Raw genomic sequence first — 14,537 nt, 5'->3', positions numbered from 1 at the left:
ACTTTTTTCCTCCTAAGTTTACTTAACCAGAATCACAACTCCATTGGTTCCTAAAGCACTGAGGCAGATACTAAAATGTTATAAAATACTGAAAAGTATAGTTATATATATTTTAAAATGTGGTTGTCAGAAATGGACTTTCAGAAGAAAACTGGAAGAGAGACTCCTCACCATTTGCGTTGCTTGGATTCTCACCAGATGCAGAACTCTGATACAGATGGACAAGGTGGGCAGGGCAATGAAGTCCTCTACCTTCCTCAGGCTCTGGCACCTGGTTGGGACAATCAATACACAAATCATGTACAATATTTTCTGAAGCAATCTTACCCAACCTAGGCTTATAACCTTGACCTGTGTATTCAACTTTCTTTTCCATTTTCTGAAAACGTTTTCTTTTGGTGATAATTTAGGATCATCCATTTTAGTAGATATCATTCATTTAGTATTCTAAGTGGAAGGGAATAGGATTCAATTTTTTCTCAATATTTTTCTAATATTAGAATAATTCCCCTTTGTATTGGATTTGTTGTCTTAAAGACTTTTTAAATCATAAAATTTTGATGCAACTAATGGTGTGTAAATTAGAAAACAAAATGTTACAAAAATTTCTTTCTTAACTCATTCTTAAGGCTGCCTAAATTATGAAGTATTCATAATTCTTATGCCCCAATCAAAAGTAAGTGCTCTGTCTCAATTTACCCTCACCCCTCCAGCAGCTCTTATCTGGAATATTGTATTTACCATTTCTTGAATTTATTTATGATTTTATCACTAACCCCCTATGTTATAAGGTTTTGCTTGTTTTTAGACTTTACCTGCTCAGATTCACGTATCTAAGATTAAAAATGTTAGATATTGGAAGGAGTGTCTGGGTGGATCACTAGATTAAGCATCAGGCTCTTGATTTCAGCCCAGGTCAAGATCTCACGGTTCATGAGTTCAAGCCCTGCATTGGGCTCTGTGCTGACAGTGCAGAGCCTGCTTGGGATTCTGTATCCCTCTCTCTCTCTCTGGTATATACTGGTAGGTGATTTATTTCCTATGTTGAATGTTAATGTATGAAATATGCCACTGTATATAGTTTACATTCTCCATGAGCATTTGGGGTACTTTTATTTTTTTATATCATAAATTATATTACCATAAGTCTTTGTTAAAATATCTGCTAACATACATGTCTACATAGTATACAACCATTTATAGAAATTTCAAGCCAAATAACATTAGATATCTTTACTATACAAAGCCAACCTAATTTCTTTTTTTAAACTTATTTTTATTTATTTTGAGAGAGAGAGCACGCAGGGAGGAAGGAGCAGGACAGAGAGAGAGGGATACAGAATCCCAAGCAGGCTCTGCTCTGTCAGCACAGAGCCCAATGCAGGGCTTGAACTCATGAACTGTGAGATCTTGACCTGGGCTGAAATCAAGAGTCTCATGCTTAATCTAGTGATCCACCCAGATGCCCCTTCCAACCTAATTTCTAAAATATTTTGCCAGTATATACTCTGACTTTGTAGTTTTCAATTTATGCTTTTGAATCTGATGTGTGCAAAATGTATCACTTATTGGTTTGGGTACATTTCCCTGATTAACTGCTTCTGTATTAGATATTATTTTTAAAACCCAGTTTAATAGTCTTCATTAACCATGTAACTAAACCTTGGTTATCCTGTTCATCATCATTGAACTTTTCTAGCTGGTGAAAGCAAACTGTAGGTAACTTACCTGGGTAATTCACAGCCTGGTTGTTTGTCCCCTACCTTACACTTGCTCCTGGTTTCAGTTAATAATGGCTTTTCTTTCTGTTTGTGGGTCAGGGAGGCTTAAAGCATCATTTCCCTTTATCTTCCCCGCTGAATAGTTTCCTGCCATGCTTTACCCCTGTGTCTGCAATACAAAAAACATCCGTCCTACCTAAATTACCATTCAAGTGTAATACCTTTTTTATTTAACCCTGAGTGCATGACTGCTCCCTTTAATCCTACTCAATCTACCCTGAACAGGGAAATATCTAAAGGAGAATTTATGGTCCCAAGCTTCAAATGCTATTTCTCAGTGTACTTGGAAATGGTTTCAAAATTGATGTTCACTAAAGTTTTAGATCAAAAATTGAGCATAGATAAAACCAAGGTCATGACTAGTCAGCTCACAATTATTTTTGTAAAAGCTTACCTAGGGAGAGTAACCCTGCTGTGCTTTGTATCTCAAATGTTGAATTAGCATGAGAAATCGAATTAAAGTATTATGGAATATGGACCCATGATCTGGCCAAAAAAGTATTCAGGCATGACCTCACAAATTAAGCCACTAAAGTGATATGACAGACAGGTCAGACAGGTTTAAAGAGTGTCTAGAACTCAGATAGTAACTGGGTTCAGGCGAACATGTACAGAGCAGAGGGACGAGTACAGCAATAATTTACGTATTTTAAAATCAAAAGTCAAAACTGTTTTCATGGGTTCTCTAGAAAGTTCTCAGCAATTATGCTCCCTGACGCTAGAATATTTTCCTCTTGTATAGACAGTTGATAAGCATTCAGTACTCCTTTCCCTCCCAAGTCCACACTTTCCGATGCTTGCAAGGCAGAGGTGGTAATGTACTCATTTGCATACCTTCTGTGGTTGGAAAGGTGGTGCTAAGCTCTAACCCCTTGTCTAATATGTAAAGAACCAACAAATGATCCCTAGACCTTACCTTTTTTTCTATATGGTATATTTCTTGTGTTTTAATGAACTTATATTAATGCCTACATAAACATATATACAAAGCCCAAATTCATCTTAAAATTTTAATGACAATCGTACGTCCCAGGATGTCAAATAAATATCATGTGTGGTTATAGAAAAGGGAAATGAGGACACTAGTGTCAATTCCTTTCTAATGTTTGAATTATTTCATATTCTAACATCCTCATTGCAGAGAAAAAAAAAACATTTATTTTTTTAATAGCACATTGTATCAGTTTTCTTTATTCTTTACCATATTTTTTTTTTGCTCAGAGACTATCTGACAGCTTCCTAAGATGTGTGTTCCTTGACTCATTGTGAAAACTTATCAAGCACATATTTGTCTGACCCGTGAACTGTAAAAAATCATTTCTGACTTTTTTAACCCAGGTTTGAGATATGGATCAAGCAGGGACAAGATATAGGCAAGCCCATAAATATAGCAGTGCAAAGTGCGAAGAGCCGAATGGAACTGAGAAAATGATCAAATCAAAGCCAGCTCTCATTGTGTTCTATATCAAATGTACTCACATTAAATTGAGGGAAAATATGAATGTCAAATACTAACAAGGCAAGCCTAAGTTTGATGTTATTGAAGTGAGCTAATTACCGTTACAGAATGTGCTTACCATGTTCTGGGGGTTGAAAAAATAATGTAATTTTGTAGTTTGTGCTGTAAAACCACACTTTCCCCACTCTGTAGAAGTAAATGAAACATTGAAAAGGCTGGATTCTAGCCCTCACATTAAGTCAGTCTATAAATGAGGTGACAAGCCTAGAGCCACTTTGAAAAGTATAAAAATGACTGTGAAATATTTACAGGTTTTAGGTGGTTTCATAAATTGCAAAATAAATGTATTAACCAATATAGCAAAGCTTTGATGAGTTAACTATGGCTTTTCCTAAAAGTGAACCCAATCAAGGCCTGGTCCTCTCCAGCTTGTGTATAAACAAAGACCACCCTCCCCCACCCCCATTGGCTGTGGGACACCTTCCAGACTCTGCAACATTTCTACCAGTATCCTTGATGGGGTGACCCTCAGGCTCATCACCCACCACCTTGCAACTGCTTTAGACTTTCCCTCATAACCTTTGAGCTATTCACTCAAAGATGCTAGAAGACGTTGGAAGATCTCGGTGCCTTTGGCAAATAAGTCTAGTCATAACAAGAGTGTGTATGTCCCTTTTATGCTCAGCTCACACACTACCTTTCTGATGAAACTTTCCTGACCATGCAGATAGCACTTATTTTTTCCTCATGTGAGCCTTTACTTCTCTTTGTACATATTATTACATTAAATATATGATGTTTTAGCTTTGATTTGCTACTGTGTCTGCATCTTTTCATTAGGCAAAAAACACTTAAGGGCAGAGTACATTTCAGAAGATTTTCCTATTCCCATTCCCCATGGTAGCCTAGCCACAATCATATTTTATGGACTGGACTATCTGTCATCATGAATAGTACTCTCTTTTCTTTCATAAAATAGTATTATGGCTAATCTTAAATATAGTAAACAATAGAGAAAGTTACTATGCAAATAAAACTCACTGGCAAATAAATAAAAATGTCCTGTTGGAATTAAATAAAAATTTAGAGTGCCTGATACCTCCAAAAATATCGCTAAAAAATATGTTATTTTCACATCTACTTTGACTTCGAGGAGCTTAAAATCTAACCAATTAGATACTTATGAGATTCTCTATAAACCAAAACAGAATAATCCATCAGGTATGAGCTCTTTGAAAGTTAACAATGATGAGAATATTATCAATTTAGAGACTTCAGATTAAAATTATTATTATCCTGAGTCACATTCAAGATGAGATTTAAAAACCAATTTGGGTTTGATTTGGGTGCATAGAGTACATTTCATGATTGCTGGGATATACTGAGAATATAGCTTGTATCAATGCCTATAAGATTTCAAAAGTCAAAGTAGCATTTTGTACATAAGTTATTAAATAATATCAAGCTAGTGAAATTTTAGGACTAGAAGAATCGGATCATCAGGAATACACATTTTGGAAAAATTAAAATAAGTTGCTGCATACAGAGGATTGTAAAAACATGAGTAAAATGCCAAAGGGCAAGGTAAGGACAAATAAACAATGACATCAATACTGAACTATGACTTGAAACAAAGTAGTGACAGTGCATTGGGAGATGAAAAAGATAAGAGAGCTAACACGGATGGATGTAGACTTAAATGATTTATCAGCCAACTCATTCATAGAGAGCAAGGGAGGAATTAGAGATGAATCTAAAAAATTGAGCCTGGATAACTGGAAGTATCGTGGGCAAAAAACAGACTGAGAAATTAGTGAGAAAGATGTTTTTGAAAGAGAATGATGAGGACATCGTAAGCAGTTACATAATGATTATAGCATAACACATACTACAGTGTAAATCACAATAGTAGTACTTTCTCTTTGCATTATGTAATCTTTTCTGCAATACTGAAAAACAAAACGATGTTACTCATTTGTAGCTCAAAGATCTATGTAACTCACTCAAAATTACACTGCCATTAGGCAGTCAACATTCAAATCCATCAAACTTTAAACTTCCTAAAGGACTCCCCGACTCCTCCCCCAAAATGATCTGCCATTTAGTTTGCATGTTTAACTGGTGGCGTATTTACAATAGTGTTGGGCAGCTGCCATTTAGAATAGGCCAATAATTAAAATATTAATTCTTCTAAAACCGTAAACTTATTTTTATGTTAGATAATAAACAAATCCATTAGTATAGCATTTTCAGTAAGAGGAGCAAGTGAAACAAACAAGATAGGTATTTTTCTCTGTTCTCTTATACTTTACTTGATGGGTAGCATAGAGCCACTTTCATGAAAAATAAAAGCATTAAAACTAAAAAAATTTAGTCATCCCAGTCACTACTATCTTTTGTGTATAGAATAGCAATGACTCTAACAGACTTTTTGCAGTAAATTTACTGAGTTGATGATTATCCTGTAACTGAAAAGGATGCTCAAGTGATTACTTATGTTAAAGTTTATCCCTGCCTTGATATTGTTTGATGTAAGTCAAGTAAGTAATAAGTAAAAATAGAAAATTGGTCTGCACTTATTTATTGTTTATTTTCTATTTAAAAATGCAATTCAGTGATGAAATACTGGCTATATTCGAGAAGAAATGAAATTTTATTTTGGAAAAAAAAAATCATTGTGTCATAGTGAGAGCATTCCTAAAAGTAATTCTTTTCATGGGAAAAAATATGTTTCTAGATTTAAAACCTAAATAATTATTCTTTCACTTAAGACATTGCTTCTAAAATCTAAATGGTCATTTCACCTATGTTTTTAAGTGACTTACTAAAAACAAATTTACAGGGTAAAAGAAACTTAACTGAATGACAATAAAGAGTTAATTTCCAATTACCATAATGTCTTATTGGTTTTTCCTGATGATATTTATATTAAACCTATATATATATATATATATATATATATATATATGCCATTGATTTATACTATATGAAGTTAGTATAAATGTTTTAAAATAAATATTTGCTAGTTTAGAACACTTGAATAGTTTTGTATTGTTAAGTTATAGATACAAAATGATATTTATTATATCAAACATGTATTTATGGCCTCTTGGCCTGTTATTATGTGCTATTATGTGCAATGGGACTACTTTGACACAATTTATTGTTAGAAATTTTTCAACTTCACTTGTGTCAGGACCTGTTGAATTCTGCAGTCTGTAAATACCTCTCTACACTCCTTTATTTAGCAATTCAACATTAAGCACATATTTATTGAGTTCTTATTCTAAGCCAAACACTATCTGAGAGAGAGAGAGATACAGCAGTGAATAAAACAGTAAAAATCACTGCCTTTACCATGCTTGATATCACTTGCCCTAAAATAATGCCTGTGTTAATTTACACCCTCAGGAGCTTCATGGGTGAAATCTGAAACTGGCTGCGATACACAGAAGGCAAAGAGAGACTGAAGAAAGAGACAGAGCACTCCAAATCGGTAAGTGGCTTGATAAACAAGTGAACTTACAGGCAAAGGCTTGTCTTGGGCAGGCACAAGGTGTTCTCTGCACCCCCCCAGCAGAATCTCAAAGTTTATATAGAGGCCTTAACTGAGTTTAGTCACCTCCATAGGAGGCCTTAACCATACAAAGTCTAGACTGTCTCAGCACCACATCGTTCTCTCAAGGCTGTATCCTTGGGGCAGCTTCTGGGAATGAAGTCAAGTAGAACACACATTCTAAGGACAGGGGAGCACGTGAGGAGCTGCCTGGGTCCAGCTTATTTGTCAAACCAGAGGTCTTATCTTCTGGTTGACTTCCTCCATAACTGGCATCAGCCAGAGAAACAAGGAATTCTAACTTGGGTCCTCTCTCTGGCCTTTAGTATTAATTCACCCCTTAATTCTTGTCTGAGACGAAACATGTACATACCTACATTAGCTGAGCTTTTGCCTTAAACCTGAGACCAAATTGCTTACAGGTGGCCAATTTCTCATAACTAGCTCACACTACTAGCTTCGGCTTCTGAATCCTGGTTGGGACATAATACCTAGCAATTCAGATCCTCCAGTACTAATGGTCTTTTCCATCATCTTCTTAGGAATAGGAATCCCATCTGTAACCACACAGTGGAGAACAGGCTTAAACCCCTTACAGACAGACCCTGCTAACATGTGTTTACTTGCCTTGATAGAGGCAGGTTTCTCCTGCTACTGAAATCATCTCTGGTAACCCTCCACTATTGGAACACCCATTCCTTCATGATGTAACTGCTTTGTACTTTCACCAAGACCAATGATTGCCTGCTAGCCTTCATGTCTTACCACCCCTGGCCATGCTCCAACTTAATAGTCAATATAGTTCCAGAGTATTATCTTTTTCATTCAACCCCTCATAGAATGAACTAAGTTATCTGTGCCCGTGTCAAAATCTATAACAGCTTAGAATGAATGGTGGAAGATATCAACCAAGACATTGAATAGGCAAGGGAAAAGTGGAATAACAAATATGAAAATCTAAGCCCAACTTTCTAATTTGTTGACAGGTTTCCAAAGCAAATGAGTTTAGAAACTAGACCAAATATTTGCAATCAGTTCAATAGGACTAGAATAGAGGAGATGTAATTACATTAATTAAGTTTCACAATGAGTTTCAATAATTAAGGCATTTTTCTCTAAGCAGATCTGAAAGATTATTACAGGGTCAGTCAGACAAGTCAACATGAAAAGGAACCTAGGAGCAAGACACAACCACTGTTGAACTGGTAACTTACCAGCATCTATCAGGCCGGCTTCTTATGTGTGATGGACAAGCACTAGCAGATACAGGACCAATGATATGAGACACCAAGTTTGGAGGGATAAAGGGGTACTCAGATACATAATTACAAGCATAATAGCATTGTTGTAGTTTGGAAAGACAAATAGCATGTGATTTCACTCACACGAGGAATTTAAGAAAGAAAACAAATGAACAAAGGAGACGAACCAAAAAATAGACTGTTAATTATAGAGAACAAAGTCCTCTGGTTACCAGAGAGGAGGTGGTTGGGGGGAATGGATGAAACAGGTGAAGGGGATTAAGAGTGCACCTGTCTTCATGAGCGCTGAATAATGTGTGGAACTATTGAATCACTATATTGTATACCTGAAACTAACACAACATTCTATGTTAACTACACTGGAATTAAAATTAAAAAAAATATTTCTATCTTCAGATAGAAATTATATCTTCAGATAGAAATCTCCCTCTTTAAAGAAGGGAGATATGAAGGTCTTCCTTTCTTTTTCTTTTCTTCTCTCCGTCTTACTTCTTCCCTCTTATTCTTCTAGCCTCTTCCCCTTCATTCTTTCTTTTTTAATTTCAGAGATATTTAAGAGAGTTTATCATACTCCTCAATACATCCACATCATCACCAATGGTTTTTCAAGGTCTTTGCTTCATATAAATTATTATTATTATTATTATTATTATTATTATTACCTTACTTATAATACTTACCCAGCTCCTCTAATCCTCTCAGTATATATATGCATATATATATATGTGTGTGTGTATGTATATATATGTGTGTGTATGTCTGTTTATATATGCACATATGTGTATATGTATATATGTGTGTATATTTATATATACACACACACATGTATCTTAATAAACTAATAAATGTTTTTGTTTTTGTAGCCATACGAAAACCTGTGTATTTATATGAAAATGACATTGTGTTAGGAGAATAACATTCTTTCTTAACACTTAAAGACAAAATTTTGAGTGTGAGAGCGATCTGGCTCCGACATCTGTCAGCCCATTGATTGCCCGGATTGATGCGGTTGATCTGGCTGCCTAGGAAGGTATCCCCTTCCTCCTTCACCGTTTCATGTGTGTCTCTCTGAAATCTACATGCTCAGTAGAAGAGGACGATCTTCCCAGACAGAGGAGTACTGGTCTTCAGCCAGGAGTGAATGTGTAAGCTGGGATTCTGTGCTAGCGGCTCAATACAAGCTCTCAAGGTCCATTTGTTAGAGGACATAGAGTAGTCATACTTCCAGAGTCTAGACATATCCAAGCGCGGTATATGGCAATATGCCTTTCTAAAAAAATTAGTTGTATATGAGTACATATTTTACTGTCTCAAGATGTTCTATAACATTGTACTGCAGGCTCCCTCCACATTTTGCCGCTTGTTTCCTACAGATAGACATCTAAGTTGCCTTCATAGGTAAGTGCTAACAATAATGTTCCTGCAAAGATCATTTTGTGTACATGTTCCTCATGGAACTGTACAAGCATTTCTGGGCCTCATTCAGGATTTGTATTGTAGGCCACAAGTTATACTCGTAATTAATTTCACCATTTCCAGCTATCTTCACAGTGGCCTTACCAATTACACTACTTCCAATACTGTGTATGTGTTTTCATTTCCCTCCATCTACATCAAAGAATTTATACAATCCAATTTGTTTTTCTAGTCATATCAGTACAAAATGGTATATCATTTTTAAATTTCAGTTTATGACTACTGGTAAAATTGTCAGTCATTCATGTGTCCCATACATAAGCTGCCTATTTATATACTTTGTTCCTGTTTCTCCTATTGGATTTTGTGTCTTTCATTTTATTTCTGTGAGGGAACTTTTTTCTTATGGATTATTTAAACTTCATTACTTTACTATTTCAAATATATTCCCACAGCGTATCACCTACTAACTTATCGATATAAGTTCTGTGTTAATTAAAATTGTTAATTTTAATACAATAAAAAAGGTATTTTATCCCATTTTGGGGGGGTTGGTTTCAGAAAACTTGTCATGGATAACTTTTTCATCTTAATGGTTTTTACTTAGTATATGTCTGGGTTCACTTTATATATATTGTGAGTCAATTATTCTTTATTTTTCTCCATTTAATGCACCTGTTCATGAACAACATCCACTAAACAATTAATCTTTCCCCTACTAATATTTGGTTTCATCTATAAAATATCAATACGGGTCTGTTTCTGAGCACTGTATTTTATTCCATTTCTCTGGGGACAGAATAACACAAAGTTAATTGTTATGGTCTAGTTGCATTTTTAAAAATCTGTCCTAATAAGCCCTTCTTTAAATAAAACGTACTTAGGTATTTCACCTTTAATCTTTCACGAAATCTTTATTTTACGAACGACCTTGCTGAAATTTGCATTGACAGTGCAGTGATTTTATAAATCATTTGGATAAAAAGACAATTTTACGGGGACGAATTTTGTCTCTGCATTTATTATACTTTAGATTTTTATTCTTTTGCATTCGGGGTAGGTTATTTCCTAGAAACATGGTTTTTGTTGCTGTAAGTCTTATTATGTTTTTTAGTTGACAAACACCATTCTAGAAAGACATTGTTTTTTTTTTTTTTTAAATTTTTTCTTTTCAACGTTTATTTATTTTTGGGACAGAGAGAGACAGAGCATGAACGGGGGAGGGGCAGAGGGAGAGGGAGAGGGAGACACAGAATCGGAAACAGGCTCCAGGCTCTGAGCCATCAGCCCAGAGCCTGACGCGGGGCTCGAACTCCCGGACCGCGAGATCGTGACCTGGCCGAAGTCGGACGCTTAACCGACTGCGCCACCCAGGCACCCCTAGAAAGACATTGTTAATTGCGTAAGTTGATAGTGTACTTCATCACCTTCCTAACCTTTCGTTACTGCTGCTGCTACTACAGCAGCCCCAAATTCCTGCACCCAATTGGCCCTCTGGAGTATTGAAACTAATTTTTAACGAAGGCCGTGAAAAAGAATTGGTAGCTTATCTGAACAGCACAAACTCAGCGAATGCAAGCTTCCACCTGTGTCTTTCAACCCCTTTACAAATTTTCGCTGTCATATATGTTTAATGCATCCCTAACTCCCTGTGCTTCAAGATGGGCTTCTTAGAATGTGGCAAAAGTGAAACTAAAACCTCATCGTGTCACTACGCCAGGGCCGGCGTTTCCTCCAGCTCAGTGTCCTCTTACTCATCATTTAACCTCTACTCTGTATAGCATTTATCCAATGGACAACTCTTCACCCCAGTCCATAATTAATTGACTTGTTAGCCTTGATAAAATGACAGTCTTTAATTAACCATGATTTACAATGTACTTTTTAAAAATGCTGATGAAAAACAAACATTTTTGAATGCACACTATGGTCACACATTTTGCTGAGTACATTAAATGCAGTGATTTCAGTTCACCTTATAAAAAGCTTCAATATTGTTGCAGACTCCTGCTTAAAAATCAAATAGACTGATTTTTGAGCTCTTAATAGACTTTAAGTGGCAACCTTCCATTTTCTTGGCAATCAGTAATTTGTATCCATCACCAAATTAAATTTATTTATTCTCTCTTACTAGCTTGCTTTACTGTAATGGAGATACTTTTTTTTCTTAGTAAGTCTTCTTTTAGTATCAATGGTCAGTAGTTTCTTTGTATCATAATAAATACATCAATATTTTCAAATTACGCAGCCTTTAGAAATGCACTAGATTGTTGAGATACGCACAGGCCATGTCAACTGATTGAACTCATTAAGAGGAAAGAAATCTGAAGCATTGAATAGTTTTTAGAACAGAATATGATCATTATATTAAATTTAAGATATGAGTTTACTTATTATTTAATTTTATCTGCACTATTAAATCTTGTTTGAACATGAAAAAAATGAATCAGTTATTTAAATTGGAAAGAGAAAGTGCACAAATATTCCTGAGGAAGCTTATGCTTGTAGTCCTAAACTTTCTGTTGGCAAAGGGCCCAAAGCTGCAGCTATCGGAAAAAAAAAACACAATGGTAAAAAAAAAAAAAAAACAAAAAAACACCATTAGCGCACCTGGGTTGCTCAGTCTGTTAAGTATCTGACTTCGGCTTACATCATGATCTCACATTTTGTGAGTTCGAGGCCCGTGTTGGGCTCTGGGCTGGCAGCTCAGAGACCGGAGCCTGCTTTAGAATCTGTGTCTCCCTCTTTCTCTGCCCCTCCCCGCTCATGCTTTCTCTGTCTCAAAAATAAATGAACATTAAAAATAAGTAAATAAATAAATAAATCACCAGAAATACCAACTAAATTAAAGAACAATATGAATTATTGTATGATTATTTAGATCATTGATTCACTGTAAAACTGTAGTCTTAAAATAATTCAGATTGCAACCAAATGGAAAGATTTCAAAGGAGTCTAAATAATAAACTTGGACAGTATAACCAAAAAAGTTAATTTTCATTTGTGTTTTCATTCACAACTTTTCTACTAGCTTCTCCACCATATTCATTTTTAATGAAGAGATCAATTATTTTTAATGAAGAGATTGGTTATTTAAGTCTTTGTATATATTCAGTCTCTATCAAAATTTTTGATTAGATTCTTCACTTGATCTTAGCCAAAAGGCCGAGAAGCGATAAAACTTTTGATTAGATTCTTGACATTTGAGAGTCTTGTGAGCATAGAGAGGGATATTTACTTATACATTCTATATTTCTTTGTAAGTATTATAAATATGTTAACAAGTGTTTTGCATATTTAAACTTTAGTTATGCAACAATGGATAAAAATCAGTAAAACTAAAACAAACTGAAAAAATAATAATTGCTGACTAAAAATAATTAAAAGCCATCTGGAGCTTTAATATATAATTACAAAGCTAACATAGCTTTAAAAAATTTTTTTTAATGTTTATTTATTTTTGAGACAGAGAGAGACAGAGCATGAACGGGGGCGGGTCAGAGAGAGAGGGAGACACAGAATCCAAAGCAGGCTCCAGGCTCTGAGCTGGCAGCACAGAGCCCTACGCGTGGCTCGAACTCACGGACTGTGAGATCATGACCTGAGTTGAATTCGGACGCTCAACCGACTGAGCCACCCGGGCACCCCTACATGGCTTTTTAGAAGAATAGTTCACACATATTAAATAGCAGATAAAGGATAAAAAATATCATAGTATTCATTATAACACATTTGTGTGAAAATAATATCAAAGATCTAACTTCTTCACTATCTCCATATGTTCTAATGGGCTCTCAGAATTCAGTATATTAACACATATTTATTTCTCTCTTTTCTGGATGATATTAGCATTATCAGTCCCGAGAAAACAAAACAAAACAAAACAAACAAAATGAAACAAAGTGAAATAAAACAAACCCAACTACTCCCACTTCATCCCATGTTTTAAGTTATGGGTTACTAACTGATTCCTGGGGAAGATGTGACACTTGCTAGCAAACATAAGCCTATCCTAGTCAGCAGACCAGCTTGCTAGAGTTAAATGCTCTGGGGGCCCTGGGTGGCTCAGTCAGTTAAGCAGCTGACTTTGGCTCGAGTCATGATCTCACAGTTCATGAATTTGTAAACCAGGCATCAGTCTCCCGGCTGTTAGCACAGAGCCCACTCTGTCCCTCCCCTGCTCACTCCCTCAGAAATGAAAAAAACATTAAATATATGTATTTTTATACCAATGGGGTTTTTTTTTTTCAAGCTCATAGCTTCTACAAAAGTGTAATTCTCTGGAAACTTGTTCTTTTTTATTGTCTCCTTTTAGCTTTGCTTCCCAGACATCATCTGGTCAATTGGCCTGTCACTTTTTTCATATTGACCCGGTAGTTAGTACTATTGATAAACTGTACTGATTTAGGTAAAGCACATTCTAATTGACAGCATAATTATGAAATTTTATTTCTTAGGTCACAATATATTATGTCGACAGAGCCAGCTTCCCCATTTAGAACATTCTGCTAATCCATAATTTCTGGAAATCACGGTTTGACCCCCTTCCCTTTTTTTTTTTTTATTTTTGTTACAGGGTTTAAAGCTCACAGATTAAAAAAAAAAAAAAAAAGTCCGCAAATTATTTACTACCTTTGTCTTTAACAGATGGGCCCTAATTCTCCTCCTCTTGAGTGTAGCAAAACTTACAGGCTTGTTCCTAACGACTTGAATAAAGTGAAAGTGGTGATGTGTGCCTTTGAAGACGGGGTTATAACGAGGCCCTGCGGCTACCATGCTGATTGCTTTATCTCTTGCTCTCTTTGGAGGAAGCTCACTTTGGGGAAAACCAAGAATCAGAAGCAACTGAGAAGGTCTCCAGTCTAACAACCCTCGGGAATGGAGGCCTGCCAACACCCATGTGAATTAGCTCAGAAGCAGATCTTCAGTGAGACAAACCTTGAGGCGACTACAAACTTAGGGATGAACAGAACTACCCTCATAAGCCACACCTAGATTCTGGCTCCTTTGAAACTGAAATAATAAATGTCATTGTTAAGCTGTTGAATTTGGGAGTAATTTTC

This window comes from Prionailurus viverrinus, chromosome F1 (assembly GCF_022837055.1).
Source record: "Prionailurus viverrinus isolate Anna chromosome F1, UM_Priviv_1.0, whole genome shotgun sequence".
NCBI classification, from domain to species: Eukaryota; Metazoa; Chordata; class Mammalia; order Carnivora; family Felidae; genus Prionailurus; species Prionailurus viverrinus.
Note: the sequence above shows the minus strand (reverse complement) of the source record.